The following is a 17,083-nucleotide window of genomic DNA, read 5'->3' on the forward strand; positions in this document are numbered from 1 at the left end:
AAGCTTGTGGGAACCTCCACCGGGAAATTGGTACAAAGTTAATGTCGACGGAGCACTATTGATAGAACACAAATCAGCAGGGGTAAGCGTGATTATTAAGGACAGCGAAGGCAGGGTTGAGGCAGCTCTAAGCAAAAGACTTGAGGTATCGTTGGGTGCGTTGGAAGCAGAGGCAAAAGCCTTCGAAACCGGTCTCCTTTTTGCCAAGGATATTGGTGTCCGTGAGATCATATTGGAAGGCGACTCCATGATCATGTATCGAGCTCTATCTGGACTTTCCAATCCACCATTATCTGGGAACCACTCATAGCTGGCATGCTCACGCTATGCAAAGAATTTCGTCAAGTCAAATTCTCACATGTATGGCGGCAAGGGAATAAACCAGCCCATCTACTAGCCAAACATGCTTAAAGCATTGTTGATTTTACCTCATGGATTGAAGAGAACCTCTGCTTCATTGAGCAGACTCTTGTTCATGATGTATTTTCTTTCTTGTAATTTTAATAAAGTCGCAGCATTTCACATGAAAAAATAAAAAATTTTAAAAAAAGACTAAACAACTTATAAGGACAATCAGGTCCCATCTTTCTTTTATTTATTTATGAAAAATGATAGGATTAAAACAAATTACACTACTTTTGATATAACTAACCATATAACATTAGATGTGACTGATAGAGAAAAAGTAGTAGATTTATGTGGATTCAGACATTCACCATGTAGTGAGTTATGACAAAAATGGTGTATTTTATTGTGACTTTAGCATTATTGCTTATTTATTTATAATAATGGAACTTTGACAAAATCTAATATTCATTTTTTTTTCTTAGAGGTGGAAACCCCCACTCCATGCACCTATGCTAAAATTGCTGTATTCCATTTACCGAAAGGAAATGTTTGACATATTTCGTGCTAGGTTTCTTTGGGGAAAGTACTATTCATACCAAGATGATAATTGGCTTAATAGAAAATATATATATATATATATATATATATGCAATGAAATATAACTTAACTAAACTTGGTAAGGGGTTTAGGTTAACCCCTTCAAAAATTAATGTATTCCGCAATAAGTGGCGGGCACACGGTATTCTTTAGTAAAAGGCGAAAGAATAGTTCGCTTTGTGCTCGCCACACGGCTCCATGTTAACCATTTCGTTATTGCACCTTATAATTAAGAGTCCCCCATTATTCGCTTTATCTTCTTTACAATGTGGGACTACGTTATATTCTGCATTAGGTATTAAACAAGGATTTATAAAATATTGACCTATGGTATGCTTGATGGAATTTGTGCATACAGAGTAAGATAATCCAAAAGGGACAAAAAATATTGATACTAAAAAGAAGTTAACAAGAATGGTTACAAGCGTGTTTTTAATTACATCCTTGAAATCAATTATCGTGATGACAAATTTTCAATTATTGTCATGTAAAATGGATCTTCTAAAATATTGATTTTATTGGTTTGAATATTTATACATATATGATTATTAAGATCTATCAAAATTTCCATTTAGTTCTAAATCCATTGCACGCAAATGCATTACGTATTTCAAAGCAGTGAAAGTGTTTTGCTTATCTTTGCAACATGAAATTATGCAGATCAAAGGATGAGAGAGAGCTTGAAAGAGACAAGTGAAAAACAAGAAAGAGAAGTGAACTCAAGAAAGCTATTAAAAAAAAAAAAAAAATTTGTGTGAAGTACAAGTAATATTAGTATACTACAATAGAGTATACGGAGCTAAGCCTGATGGGCTAGGCTAGACTAAATTATATCCTAACAATTATTAAATAAGAAAGTGATATTATTGGTAAGTCTAGATGAAAAACAGTAAGAAATTAACTATCAACCATATCATCAATTTGTAAAAATGTTGTAAAATAATTTGTGACTGTATCATTACTCTTACTCAAGTAGTTAACCACTAACCAAGTAGGCAAGTAGTGATTATACTATCTAGTTGGCTGATTGAAGATAGGTTTTTTATGGAAGATTCACGTAAAATAGGTGTTTTTATTTACACTTCTCAAAAACACAAAAAAACAAAAAACAATTGGTGTTTATGTTCACACTCCTATTTACTATTCAGAATCCTTAACTTATACATTTTTTGAAATGGATTTATTGGTTACTTAATATATTGGCTATTATGTATCTTTGTCGGCCAAATACTTATTATATGCAACAGAGGCTTCGCAACTACAGCTAATATCATGTGTGGAATTATTGATATTCAATATCAATAAAACAAGAAGAAGTACATTTGGAATTTCCCACTTATATAGCGATTTTTTTTTTTTTTTTTGGGTCCTTTTCTTTTAGCTAGTAATTGACTATATATGACAAGTTGATACTGGTTATATTCGTTTTTACCCATGACTTATAAAACCATCAGGGCCTAAGGCCCACTGTACTCCAAAATTTTATAAAAAGACTCAAAGGCTCTTCAATGGGATAAAAAAAAGGCCCCAAAATGTTTTTTAAAAAGAGTCTTAAAAGTTGTAGGAGGATATTCAATTTTTTAACAAAAAAAAAAAGTACAAAAAATTTGGGTTTTGCATTATTTCTCATCTTATTTTCAAGTTGATGTGTCCTTGAAGAAGTCAATAAAAAACCATACATCGTTAGTTATATATATATATATATATATATATTTATGTACTAGCCTACAAAGTGCAGTGGCATGATTATGTACTAGTTGAAAATTGAAATATGCAATTTAAAATAATAAGTATTGAAATTAGCATTATAATTAAAAGAAGAAAATGAATATCAGATATGAATAGTGCACCCTTTGTTATATTTGTTAGACAAAACTTTTTTTTTTTCCCTGATTTATCAAATATATGAAGTTGGAACCATTATTTGTTAGTATAAACAAAGTTGTGAAGAAACACAATCATTGGTCTAGGCAAAACCTATGGCCCCTGGGAATAGTGTAAATTCCAATCGATTTAAAGTATATAAAATGACAAAAAAAAAAAAAAAAGAAAGACGCTTCAAAAGAAAATTCAATTACATTAAATCCCAATTGTTATTTTTGCTAAGTTGAAGCTCTAAAATTCCTCATTTGAGAATTTTGTCGTGTCAACAATAGTAGCTATTGTGGTGTTTGATGCTTGTACCATGCTATATATATATATAGAGAGAGAGAGAGAGAGAGTGCAACAACATACAAAAAATTGTAGCAAATCAACCAAAAGTTAAAATAATTTATTCATATATTTCATATGTTATTCATACTTCACTCATACATTTTGTTCATAAAAAAAAAATAAAAATAAAAAATCATACATTTTATATGTTTTTGCAAATTTCAATATGGTCCACGCGGATGATGATTACAAGTTTGGTAGCAACAAGCGTCACGAAAGCAACAAATTGGCTGCCCTTGTGTGCTTCTGATAAAAGCTAAGAATGCCATTAATACGATCATAAAAGCCTTCACAACAAATTGTTTGTAGCCTTCCATTAACACTTGCCCTTGAAATTCTTCGGATAGCAAGTGTTAATCGTCTTCAGTTGTAGAATGAAAGATATGTAACTTTTTTATAGAAAAATATGGTATCGGCACAACTAATTGAAAATACTTGTATTCATAAATAGGTGAAATATTAATTTTGATAAGGAAACTCTTGAGAACACACTAAATAGCTCATTCGTTGAATTTCTGTTTTTCCACCCTTATTGAAAAGTTTAATGAACGTTTCCTCTCTCTCTCTCTCTCTCTCCACATAAATTGTTATTTATTAATTACTTAATGCTAGCCATTTCTTATACGATAAGAGCATTCACATCAATCTCTATAAGGTTTTAGCTAAATTAATCCAAAAAACATATATGTTGCTATTTTAACAAATAAACACCAAAATCAGCCTTAATATTGTTTTTCTTTATCCATATAAATTTTTTCTCTCTCTCTTGTCTCTACCCAATTTTCAACCAAAAAACACACCATGCTACATCAACCAGCCCAAACCACCACCCACACAAGCCACCACATACCACACCAAAGAGCCACCTACCATCCAAACTGCCACCTATACAAGCCATTACAAACCAAAATCTCTTCAACCACCTAGAACAAAAATTTCCTTCAATTTTATAATTTTCCCAAGAATATAAGATAGAAAAAAATAGAAAAAGTGACCTTTTAAATCCACAATAATTAACACAAAGCGGTGGTTGTGATGATCTTCAAATAACCAATTGCCCTCTTATTTCTGGCAATTTCCACATACCCATCTCATAAAATCCATCATCATTAATTTGCGTCAATCCACCACATCTAACCCTAAAAGCAAACCAACAAGAACTTCTAAACTAGTTGATGATTTGGACACCCTTTTGAGTGAATTGCAAAACCCAAATTGGGCACCAGTTTTGTGGAGAGCTAGGTTGATGGGAAACGAGAGAGAGTCACAGATGAGGGGGAGAGAGAGAGAGAGAGAGCTTTGGAATAAAAAATAATTTTTCTTTTGATGTAGTGATGAATAGTCCTCAATACATGTAGCAAGATACTATTCACTGTTAAAAAAAATTGATAAACTATTTAGGTTGATGTAGGGTAGTTTTGGTTGAGTTTAGCCAAATTTTTGTTGAAAAACTATTTAATTTGGCGAGGCTAATGCTAATGTTCTAAGAAAGAATTGGGAAACCATGTAGCAAACACCTGAAAGTAAAAGTAGTAATTGTCCACTGTTTACTTTTTAATCTTTTTGGGGGGAAAATTTTGTAATTTATGCAAAGAAAGCACTCCTAATAGTTGTATTAGAAGTACTCTATAGCGTCACTTATTCATACAAAACTAAAGGTTAGTCAAACGAAAATAATCGGATGAGTGACATATTTTAACTTTTTGCAATTGTATTTTCATTATTATTATTATTATTTTATAGCATTGCATATATAGAAACTTAATTACGATATTTTACTAGTAATTGTTTATTTGATAATTTTTTGGGGTGGAAGAATTTGCAAGTTCTACAAAGAAAATAATCTCAATAGATTATCAATAACATATTATTTTCCTAATTTGTCCAATTAATCAATGTTGAGTTTCATTAATTTTTGAGTTATATTTTTGGTGTTTTGAATTGTAAGTTAGAAAAAATAGGGTTTGAGAAAATTTGAAAATTTTCCATAATTTTTCCAATTAATAATTGTTAAGTTTTATTAATTTTTGAGTAATGATTTTTTGGTGTTTTGAATTGTAGGGTAGAAAAGGTAGGGTTTGATTTTTTTTTTTTTTTTAAGCTAAAATAATAATTTTCAAATTGTATATACTTTTTATTTTTATTTTTTATATATATAAGATAGAATTTCTACTCTAGCTTAATCTAAATGTATATATGTGTGAAGCTCTTTTCTAAAAACTTGAATCTCGACCCTTGCCCTCTACACCCCACAAGCACTTATACTTGTAGAGTGACTATCGCATCACGAGTGTGCGGTGGTTGTATATACTTTTTAATGTTATACAAAATGTTATAAATAACTTTCATTAAAAATGAATATATGCATTAACTTGCATGTTGAATTGTTGAAAAAGAAATTTTATTAATTACATTTTGTTATGTTTGATTCATCTTTTGGGCTCTATAACTCTAACATCAAAGATTCTTTTGATGTAGAAAAGAGCCATAAAAAATAAGTTCTAGTTTGCTCAACTGGTAAAATCTTTCATTGAACATGAGATCTAGGATTCATATCTTGTTTACACAAAAAACCAATTGATATCTTGACTCGATAATAAAGAGTAATTATCATAAGTAATAAAGGCTAAAAGGTAGGGTTGGGAATTGGAACGAGAGATAGAAGAGATTAGGAATCTCCAATTCTTTTATAGTACTCCTAGTCTTAATTTGGTCTACGTAAAGAATCCTTGAGCCTTAACGTAGTAGGCTAATTAGCTACATTATTCAGGAATGGGCTACTTCCTACATACTCTATTTGATCATGTTCTTTTTTTTTTTTTTTTTTTTTAAGAGAAAGATAGAGTTTTGCTTCAAGTAATTGGGTTCTAAAGTTATGCATTGGTCCATTCAAAAGAGACAAGAAATTGAAAATAAATTGTTATTGGCAATAATTTTGTAGTTCAACAAGCACCTCAAGGTGTTTATAATGAAAATATGTAGGATTCAAATATCTTTTACTCATGTTGTGACTATTATATAGGTGGAAAGAATTCATTTATATATATATATATATATATATATGGATAATTCATTGTTGTTTAACACTTAACTATGGTTCTAAGTTCTAACTAATTAATTTTGTCATAATTGGAATTTTTTTTGCATATTATAATTGGCACCTAAAGTCTAATCTATAAATACTATGTAATAAAAGCTTTTGACTTTTTTTTAAAAAAAAACCTTACTAAAGCTTTGTCTTGTTCTATATCCTTGTATTACACTATTATATTTGCTACTGTATTTACTAGATTAACTAGCCTCTTTAATCTATACAAAGGCTCATTCTATATGTGTAATGCAGTAATATATTTCTAATTCCAGTGGTAAGAATTATAGAATAGTAATTAAAAAAAAAAAAAACCCTAATATTCATCAAGTGGAGGGAATAAAAGGTCTTTCACGGTAAATAAGCTTTAGTAACCCATGAAATAAGCCCAATAAGATTTATGTTTTAGTGGGCTCTACGAAGATTTTAAATGAACAAATAATTTCATTTTTTTAAAAAGAACAAATTATGTTGGTATATTTCACCATAGAATCTTATATTTAGGTTTTTTTTTTTTTTTTTTTTTTTTTTTTGCCAAAGGCCTTGTAGCTGAAATGGCACCTCCCCATACACAAAGTACTTGGGAGTCTAGGGGGGAAAGGGTTCAAGCGAATTAGCAGCATGTTATAATTATTTCTAAAAAAAAAAAAAGTTTTTTTTTTTTTTTTTTTTTTGAGGTGGAACCCCCAACTTCACCTTTGCTAGGCGCAGTTTTGGGCTAGGTCAATACTATACATTTAAGAAAATCATTTGCCATTGCTTAGAATCTAGTGGTTCTTCGATATTATCATTCTCCTATAAAGGAAAATGAGAACCTATAAAAGGAAACTTGTAACCAACATTCCAAGTTTAATTACCAATAGGGTTAATTGCAAATGGTCTATGTAGATATTATTGGTGCTAGATTTCTTTCGAATTAATTACAAATATGTCAATACTGATTTCTTTGCTACAGGATTTCATTAATGTAATGTGCATCACATTATGGGCACATCACAGTAAATTAAATGCTCCCAAATGATCTTGTATGGTGCAAAATAAGTGGTGGCAAGCACACAGTATTCTTTAGTAAAAGGTGAAAGAATAGTTTGCTTTGTGCTCACCACACGGCTCTATGAGTTTAACCATTTTGGTAGAGCACCTTATAACTAAGAGTCCTCATTTTGCGTTTTCTCTCTTAGCCAATGTGGGAAAACTTCATATTCTGCATTAGGAATGAACCAGAAGTTACATCCTTGGAATCTATTTTGGTGGTGACAAATTTTCAATTCTTGGTTTAATTGACCATGATATTGAAAAGTGCTCATGTATATATAGTGGATTTTTTGAAATATTGATTTTATTAGTTATATATTTTTTAATCCATTGTAGGCAAATGAATTATAGATTTCAAAGCAGTGAAAGTATTTTGATTAAAGGGAAGAGAGAGAGATCGAAAGAGAAAAGTACGAAAAAGAAGGAAAAGTGAATTCAGGAAAGAAAACTTGTATTATTCTCTGTCAATGAATTACATAGCTTCTTACCCTGTATTTCTACACACCCTAAGGTTGAGAGAGAAGATGAAACAAACTCTACCAATTCAACTTTGTTACTTCAGTTAAAAATTATTGTTGAACTACAAACACACTACCTAACTAATTTGATTCTAGTTAATTCAACATGTGAAGTCTCTTATCGTCGAATAGGAGATTTGGTATTCAATTTTCACCTACACAAAAAAACTAATTAATGTCTTGACTTGATAATAAAATAGTAATTATCAAAATACGGATGACAAGGTTTAAAATACTATTTTCTCAACCAAAAAAAAAAAAAAAAATTTGACAGCCCATTAATTCATAGTTGTGTCATTGTAATATTTCATACATCCAATATATACTTCATTCTATGTTGTTCAATGCATGCATGAAATAACTCCTCCATGATTGGTGGAGCTAAACCGTAGAAGCAAGTTCTTCAATCTCAACGGGCACAACCTTTCGACACCGATCTATATCCTTAAGGATAACCACGCAGGTTGTCAAACCAAAGAGAGCTAATGTGACAATTGGAAAGATGCATATGACAAGCCCTACGATATCGAATACATGGCTCCCCAGCTTCTTTTTCGCCTCGTCTTTCAATGAGTTTATGTACATGTGAATCGCAACAAACAGTAAGAAAATATAGAACAAATAGATACCAAAAATTACAACATATATTGCACAAGTATTCTGCTTCCCCTCATCCATCTCAACATTCGTGGTGGCCAATATATATTCTCTTCTCTTTTTTTCTTTCTTAATTTTCGAATACCACATAATTGCTACATAACTTCTAATTTATAATTGCCCAAGCATGTGAGTATGTGAAATTGGTTACGAAATGTTCTAAAGAGTGGTCTCAAATCTGTCACAGAAATAAGCTGGTAAAGACTTGGCAAATCTGCATAACCTTTAACAAAAACGACCTAGGAATATGGCAACAACCTGACTTTAGGGTTTGTTTATAAGCGTGTAGTTAATATCCTATATTTGTATGCTTGCTAATAATAAAAATAAACTTTTTCTTTGAAAAAAAAAGGGATAGAGGGTTGGAATTGAACCAACCTCATCCTATATGTTTGAAACGGATCTATTCATGGTCCAAATGAAATATTACAAACTTAAAGGTGCATCAAATGCTTTCATCATTTAAAATTGTAAATGACATGACACTATAATATGTTAGTTGTGACAAATATAAGTTTGACCATAAAATGAAGAGAATTATATTCCAATTAGGGAAAGGATGAAATCTCATCAGACCCTTAAACCATTTGCAAAAGAAATACTATCAACACAACAACAACAACAATCAAGATTTGGTCCCAAAATTTTAAGTGGGCTATGATTCTGAACAAACTAGTCAGGGTTAACTATATGCATTAATTTTTGTCATTCTGTTCTATTTGACGTCATACAATATGTTACTTCCTTAATTGACATGTCAGTTTTTACTAATTCTTTTTTTGTTATTTTTTGTCTTCCTCTACCTTTTGTGGTTAACTTGAATCAATTCACCTTTTTTCAATAGTGCATTAATATTTGTTCTCCTTGATCATGACCACCAAGTTATCTCAAGTGATTCTCTCTCAATTTTAATCAATAAGGACCACCCCTGTCTTTAAGAGAAATTTATTACTTCAAATCTTATTTTTCCTTGTATTTCTAATATTCTTAACATCCTCAATTTATCTACACTCATTTTATAAATATTCAACATTCTATACCATAAAAGCATAGTTGGTCGTACAATAGTCTAATAAAATTTTCCTTCAACTTAATAGGTTTTTACAATCTTAGAATAGTACTCCGGATGAACTTCTCAATTTCATAAACACCACTCTTATCTTATAATTCTTATACTCTTTCAATATCTCTATCTTATGAATTATTGATTCAAGATAACGAAAAATCTCATGCTTAATTTGGTATCTTTTGACCATCAAGTTTTACAACCATTTCATCTTTGTTTCTACTTTTCTTGAATTTACATTCCATATACTATGTTTCAATCTTTAACCAAGTCTTTAGCTAGATTCTAAAGCATCTTGCCAAATTTCTAACTTGAAATTCATGACTTCAATGGAGATTTCATCAGATCCCATAGCTTTTACCATTTTCATCCTATCAATGTGTCCTTTACCTCGGTCATCCAGAATTTTTAAACACACCTATAGTTTTTATCCTCAATTGGTTATCCTATTCACTCCAATATTTTTGTCACTTCTATTCAATATTTTATCAAAATATATGAATTTTTCATCTTTCTTTAATCTGCTCTTATTTATAAACACTCTTTGATCTTCATCTTTAATGCATTTGACATCATTCTAAGTCTATTGTTTCCATTTCCCTTATCTTAAGATGTTTATAAGTAGTTATTTTCTCCATCACTTGTCCCCAATTTGCTATTTAATTCATCATAAATCTTAGATTTAGCAATTAGGACAATATTTTTTGCTTCCCACTTTTCACTTTGTAATTTTCAAAAGCATCGTTGCCTCTACATATAGGCTTTGATCTACAGCTCTCTTTAATCCAAGTGATACTTAAACCTCCTTACTCCACTATCAAGTCTCTCCTTAATCGGCCGTTCACCTGCTTCAAATTATCCAAGTACTCTGTTCATTATTACATAATACATTAAGAGAGAGAGAGAGAGAGAGAGAGAGAGTACAAACCACTCAATTTCTAAGCTTCTATTTAATTAATAGCTTTCTTTAGTCAAAAAATAGCTTTCTTTACCTCATTTCAAAGCAACAAAGTAACCAAGCAAAACACGTAGTTGATTCCAAGCTTCTTTGGTGGCCGACAAAGTAACACAAAGATTGATGTACAACAAGTTAAAAAAAAAAATGGGCTTTAAATTTTTAATTACATGGGAAATGACTAGTGCACACTCGAGCCATTACTAACAAGCTAAGAGATATTATTAGATTCAACAGGCTTTTTACGTTAGACATAAGAGACACTGATGAACATCTTACAAGGACTGATAATCCTACAAGAACTTCTAAAGATTTTCTTTTTCTCTTCACTTTGCCCTTTACAAAGGCACTAGAGGTCTATTTATAGGCAAAATGTTATAGAAATAATTTACATTCAAAGTATACTGAGCTTCCAGAGAGGACGGTATGGGCTGTCTTCGTGTTGACAATCGTCCAGGAAAATAGAGGTCTTAGCTGGCCATTGTTGGGCTGATCAGCAGGTGTCAATGCAGGTAGGGGCCATGGCTTCATAATTGTACTCATCTAGATGCTCTTCTGAAAAGTAGATTTTTGGAGATAAGGGTGCTTTTTTTAATGTTAAAATGTCTAGTTCCATCCATCTCTTCCTTGGAATTATTCTTCCTCAACATCTACATCTAGATCATGGTTATGATAATAAGGATCATCATACCCTATAAGAGGATTGGGCATGGGTATTTCCCAATGATCTTCATGTGGCCATTGTTGTCTACAGACTTCTGGATCAATTGGCACTATTTCAAATAAGGTTCCCTTATTAAGGGATTCTGTTATTGTGAGAGCATGGTGACAAGATACCAAGAAGTGTCCATATCTGTGTGGAGAGTGCCATCTGGATTAGTGACCTAATGTATCTCTGTTGGGTGAAAGATTCCTTCTGCACAATATCATTTTTGGAATTGAGTTTTGCCACCAAACACGTTGAGGTAATTTTACAACCAAATCTTGGATGTTCTGCTTTAGTATACTGTATCCATTCTCCTTCAGAAGCATCATTTTTCAAAATTTCAAGCCAAAATTTACGAAAATATCTATTTCCACGTGGGAAAATATATCTGTAAAATTCTGGCCCAAAATGAAGACACAAGTAGAGATAATGTGCAACAGTCCATTGAGTTATCCAAAAGGCAAAAGGGGTTTTCCATGGTTGGTCTATATCAGGAAAAACAGCAAGGAAGAGTCTGTGGTGGTCTTGGAGATAATTATGAAGGATTCTAATGATTCTTTTGGATCTAGCTTCTAGGGTCAAGGTTTTTATTTGATCTTTAATTTCTGGGGAAGGTTTTCTATCATTTTAAGGATATCATCAGGATTTGCAGAAGAAGAAGATCCTGAGGAGGAGGATGGATCTATAATAGAGTATACACATAGGGGTGGAGGAATGATTGTAGTGTTTAGGACTGGAGGTTTTCTAGAAAGGTAATCAATAATAAGATTATTTTTTCCATTAATGTGCTTGACTTGAAAAGACCATTGTGAAAACCAATTTGCCCATCTGAGTAACTGAGGATGTGAGAGCAGTTTCCTTTTGAACTGGAGCATCTTAGGAAAGGAAGACATGTCCATTTCTACCAAAAAATTATGTCCAAGGAGATGGAACTGGAATTTTTCAATCCCATGTTTGACTATAAGGATTTCTTTGAAGGTAGAGTGGTAATGAAGTTTTGAAGACTTGAATGCACCACTTTTATAGCCATTCTTTTTCCATCAACTTCTTCAAAGAGAGCTACCGCCCAGTATTCATCACTTGCATCTATCTGCAATATCCGTTTACCTAGTCCTGGAATCTGTAAAGGGGAAAGTTTTTCTGCTAAGGAACAGAATTCCATTCTGGAGGAGATTTTTTCAACAATTGAGCTAAACAATTCCTGTATCTGGAGATTTTTGGGATGAAGTCTGACATGTAATTTACAATTCCAAAAAACTATTGTATCTGTTTGGCACTTGTGAGCTTGTCTGGAAATTCACCAAGAGAGGTAGCTATATGAGGCTGCAAAGTATACTTTCCATCCGAGATATTTACTCCTAGGAAGTCTATAGAAGACTATCCTATGACCATTTTCTTTTCTAAAAGCATTATCCCTTGAGATTTCACTAAATTATAAAATTCAGTGAGCAACTTGGCATGGGATTCTTCATCTTTTGAGAACAAGAGGATGTCATCTACATAAATTAATGCATTAATCAAGAGTGGCTGGAACAACGTTACCATTGCTTTCTAAAATTGAGATGGAGCATTTTTTAGACCAAAAGGCATGATAGTCCATTGGTAATGGTGGTTTGGAATGCAAAACGCTGTCTTATATCTCTCTTCTAGATGGATTCCTAATTGCCAAAATCCTGCTTTAAGATCAAACTTTGAGAATACTTTTGCATTTGAAAGATGCTGAAAAAGAGCACTCTTGTTTGGCAAGGGGAATCTATCATCTACAAGAAAATGATTAAGATCTTGATAATTGATTACCAATCTAAGTTTTCCTTGAACTTGCTCATCATGGTTATAGACATAGAAAGCTTCACATGCCCAGGAAGAGGTTGTAGGTTCAATGAGGCCTTCTGAAAGGATGATAGATAGTTCTCGTGTGGCCAAGGCTAAATGGTCTGGATTCATTCCTCTATGACTGGCTTTTGTGAGGTTGACATTTTCAGTCTTCTTAAAGGGAAGGTTAATAAAAAATTTTGGGTTTCTCCACAAAGGATTTGGATTTTTAAGGAGAAATTCAGAATGGTTGTTTGCACAACAGTCATTAATAATCTGGAGTCTCAAAGAGTTAAAGGGGTCAATTGTAAATAGATGGGGTACTTGGGTCCAGGTGAGAAGATGTTGTTTGTGCATAAGTCCTTTTGAAGACCATCTGAGGCTAGGTATTTGATGAAGGAGATCAAATCTTATGAGAAGATCTCTGCCTGTAAGAGGAGATCCAAGGACTTGGTGTTTAATGGTAAGGGTCGGAAAGATTCCGATGAAGAGAGGCTTACTTTTCAGGGTGATAAGGAATGTTTTTCCATTTGCTGCTCGGAACATCTAATTATGGGGTAACCAAAACTCTGCAGGTAAAATCTTGGGATGGAGAATTGTTGCTACTGCTCCTGTGTCAAACAAGGCTATTACTGGGATGTGTTTGGAGTAAATGTCTAGAAGGATATGTACTTGGGCTATAGGATTGGGATTGGTTAGAGGGGCTATAATAGGTTGGGATGTATAAATTGTTTGGATTTCTAGGTCTGAGTCATTGTCTGAGTCTGAATCATCTTCTGATGTAGAATAGGCCAAAACTACCAAAGCTTGAGAAGAGTAGTTATCATCTAGCGAAAAGAGTGATTCCACATCCAAGAAGGGAGTATCATCTACATGGATCTGAGCTTGTTCAAGAAGTTTTGCTGCTTTTTCCTTTTTTGGACAATTTTTTGCAAAATGGCCTAGTCTTCTACATACAAAACAGACTTTTGAAGTTTTTCCTTTAAACTGCTTTCTTCTAAGAAACTTCCATTTTTTCTTCCTAAAACTTTTTTCTTTTGTCCCGCATAATGTCTCTTCTTCCAAGAATACTTCTTGGAATGATCTCTTCTCTTTGTTGGACAGGCACAATTTTTCTCATAGCACTTTATCTACAAGTTAGTCCTTTTGCAATTGTCTTTAAGTTTGCAATGGATCTTGTCAATTTTTAAAAGAAATTTTCTCTGGTTGCAGAGTTTTTCTAGGGCAATGGGCACATGCTGATAAATTTCTCCCAAGGAAGCTTGCTACAGAGTTATTTTTTGGAGATTCATCATACAGAGTGTTTCATCTCCCAATGGTTCTGGGAGGGAGTTGAGAAAGGTATGCTTGTCATTGACATCAACCATACCATTAAAAGAGTAGTATCTCCTTGACATTCTGTCAAAATATTTCTCTAAATCTTTCCTTTCAAATGAGCAACATTTCATCAACAAGAATTCTTCTCGTGCTACTTTCGTATAATGAGTCACCGAGCCAAGAAATTCATTATGAACAATCGTGAAGAAGTCTTCTAGTATGTTGCATTGAGCTGCCTATCTTTGCCTGTATTCTCCTAGATTGATCCACCATTCTCGTAATCTTCCTATGATCCTTGCAACAAATTTGGCAATAATCTGGGAAACAGTGGCACTTGGAGCTTGGAGTTCATCTATGCACCAAGAATACATATTAAAGAACTCATCATGCCATCTGGAAGGAGGAACATTATCAAGAGTGAACAAATGTTTTGAGTTTGTGGTTGGTGAGTAGGTCAATCTTGTTTGATATTCTGGAATAAAGGGTGTTGGAGGAAAGATTGGTGATGGTGGAGGTGGAGGCTTTGTAGGGCGAAGAACATCCTTCTTCTTCTACCTTTGGCCCATTATTCGCCATAAACACTTCTTCTAGCCCAAGGTCAAACAAGTCTAGATCAGAGTCCTTAATTATTGGGAGCACAAAAGGTTCTCTCGAATCTTCAAGAGTGAGGGTTTTGAGAAATGATGAAATTGGGTTTGGGGGGTCAGGATCCACAGCCAACATATTCGTATCTGGAGGTCTTGAAGAAGCCCATACAGTTGGATATGGGGGTTAGTATACTAGTTCTTTGTCCTTTTTCATAGGAGAGGATTCATTTTGTGGGTTAACCTGTGGTTCTGGTTGAGGTGGAATTGAATATGTTATGCCAGGGAAAATTCCACTTGGTGTAAAAGGGTTATGATTAGGATGTGAGTAGTGGTTGTAGGTTTTGGTAGGGAGAAGTTGGTGTAAATGGTGAGGTCAAGGGCATGGACATGTCTTTATATAGTGATTGTCGAGTTTGGTAGGGCATATGAACATGCATCGGGAGAATCTAAGTGGCTTCCTTCTGTGAACCTTCCATGGATTGAAGTTGTAGTAACAATTGTTTTCTTTCTTTTTCTTTTTGTCCAATAAGAGGAAAAGAGACAGACAAGTCTTTGACTGTGGAAGCAATTGTTGCTAACTCTTGTTCAACCATCTTGATTTTCTTCTTCAAATCTTCAATAAGAGAGTTTGAGAATGAGAAGGTATGAGAAACAACCTCAGCCATCTTTTGTTAATTATCAAGAATCTTTGAAAAGACTTGGTTTTGTGCCATAGCATTTTCTGCTTGCCAGTTTAAAGTTACTTCTGCCGAAGAGACCTGTTTCTTAGTTCCATCTGAATTGGTTAGAACAGGATTTTTTATTTTCCAAACATGTTTTGTGTTGGTTTGGGGATGATCAAAACTTTCAAGAGGAAAATTCTGTGATAGGAAGTTGAAGTATGATCAAACATATAACAAGGTAAAGGGTTTTGTGTTTGAGTTCGGTTGGTAGAAAAGGATTGGTATTTTGATATTTGGGGAAGAACTTTTTGGTAATATGGAATCAATGGAGGTTTTAGATTTTGATTATGATTTTCTGCACATGGTGGGGAAGGAAGGGTTTTTTACTTTCTGGTTTTAGAATAAAGAATGTAATAATCAAACTTTCCAGATTGGTCATAATGAAATACCAACTATGAGACAGGCAAGGGTAATGAAATTTTCTGTTTCACTTGAGGGAGTCCCTTTCTTCCATGAAAAGTTAGTGCCAACCTTACTGTCCCAAAATGAAGGTGTGTGTATCCTTGTTTCTAAAATTGTGACTTAGATATTGTTCGATTATGCATTAATTACCAAATAAAATATTGACGCCATATTAACCTTAATGCCAGAAACAAGTTTTACTTTGAACGGACCCACTCTCATCCAAACAACATACTGAAAGGGGCTATCGGATACTTGCATGAATACCAACAGCTCTTGGTCGCACAGCAGAATTCCTGAGGCTTTTCTCGGACAAACTAGGCGTGCAAAAACTCTCGAATTGGCTGGGCTTTAACACATAAGCATCGGATGAGCGTATTGTCCCCCCTTGTTCTATATACGTTAAAACAGGGTATCCTTAGCTTGTATACTGTTTGATATTATTAATACAATACCTATCTATCTTTTATCTCCAAAAAAAAAAAAAAAAAAAAAAAACCTTAATTTAGTAAACATTTTCATGTAATGATAACTTTAACTTAACTTGGTAAGGGTTTTAGGTAAAACCCTCCAAAAATTAATGTATGCCGCAATAAGTGACGAGTACACGGTATTCTTTAGTAAAAGGCGAAAGAATAGTTCGCTGTGTGCTCACCACACGGCTCCATGAGTTTAAACATAGGGTAGAGCACCTTATAATTAAGAGTCCTCCATTATTTACTTTATCTTCTGGACAATGTGGGATTAAGTCATATTCATCATTAATTAGGTCATAATATAAACATACGGTATGCTTGATTGAATTTGTGCATAGAGTAAGATAATCCAAAATGGACAAGAAATATTGACACTAAAAAGTAGTCAACAAGAATGGTGCAACATGAGGAAGCTCGAAAAAGAAGAGTGAAAAAACAAGGAAGAGAAGTGAATTTAAGAAAGAAAACAGGCTGTATTATTCTCAATCACTGAATTACATAGCTTGCCTTGTATTTATATACAACCTGAGGCTGGGAGAGAAGATCGATGGAACAAATTTGAGCTGCAGGATTGGATATATGC

General features: G+C 33.1%; 2 non-coding genes and 1 pseudogene across 2 annotated transcripts; all 3 read right to left on the reverse strand.

The window, feature by feature from the left end:
* Positions 1-1,027: 1,027 nt before the first annotated feature.
* LOC115969689 lies at positions 1,028-1,141 on the reverse strand. The gene has a single exon (XR_004087041.1). It is a non-coding gene; the product is annotated as a U5 spliceosomal RNA (small nuclear RNA).
* A 6,098-nt stretch (positions 1,142-7,239) lies between these two features.
* LOC115969699 lies at positions 7,240-7,360 on the reverse strand (annotated as a pseudogene).
* A 9,215-nt stretch (positions 7,361-16,575) lies between these two features.
* LOC115969688 lies at positions 16,576-16,688 on the reverse strand. The gene has a single exon (XR_004087040.1). It is a non-coding gene; the product is annotated as a U5 spliceosomal RNA (small nuclear RNA).
* Between the last annotated feature and the right edge of the window lie 395 nt (positions 16,689-17,083).

The sequence above is a fragment of the Quercus lobata genome, chromosome 11 (genome assembly GCF_001633185.2).
Source record: "Quercus lobata isolate SW786 chromosome 11, ValleyOak3.0 Primary Assembly, whole genome shotgun sequence".
NCBI classification, from domain to species: domain Eukaryota; kingdom Viridiplantae; phylum Streptophyta; class Magnoliopsida; order Fagales; family Fagaceae; genus Quercus; species Quercus lobata.